Source organism: Etheostoma spectabile, chromosome 8, assembly GCF_008692095.1.
Source record: "Etheostoma spectabile isolate EspeVRDwgs_2016 chromosome 8, UIUC_Espe_1.0, whole genome shotgun sequence".
Lineage (NCBI taxonomy): Eukaryota > Metazoa > Chordata > Actinopteri > Perciformes > Percidae > Etheostoma > Etheostoma spectabile.
The window spans coordinates 16,722,773-16,723,006 of NC_045740.1; the positions used below are offsets into that span (position 1 = coordinate 16,722,773).

General features: G+C 33.8%; 1 protein-coding gene across 1 annotated transcript in view; it reads right to left on the reverse strand.

Moving 5' to 3' along the window:
• The window catches only part of LOC116694825 (carboxypeptidase A1-like), a gene marked incomplete at its 3' end in the record, with an annotated part of 14,633 nt that overhangs the window by 13,595 nt on the left and 804 nt on the right, over positions 1–234 (reverse strand).

Sequence of the window (234 nt, forward strand, 5' to 3'; positions counted from 1 at the left end):
CCAGCTGAAAGAAAATCAGACATTTTCATTTAGGAACCAAGTCCTTGGAACAAAGAGATGTGTTACAAAAAATAGACACAGTAAAGATAATAAAGAAAATGTCACATTTGAAAGCTTGGCTCTTTCATTTTTTTACTTTTTATATTAGAATGTATTTAGATGTATGGTGAGTGGATGATAAATGACCTCAAACTCGACCATGTCCTCCAGATTCTTGATAAGAGACAGCTGGGT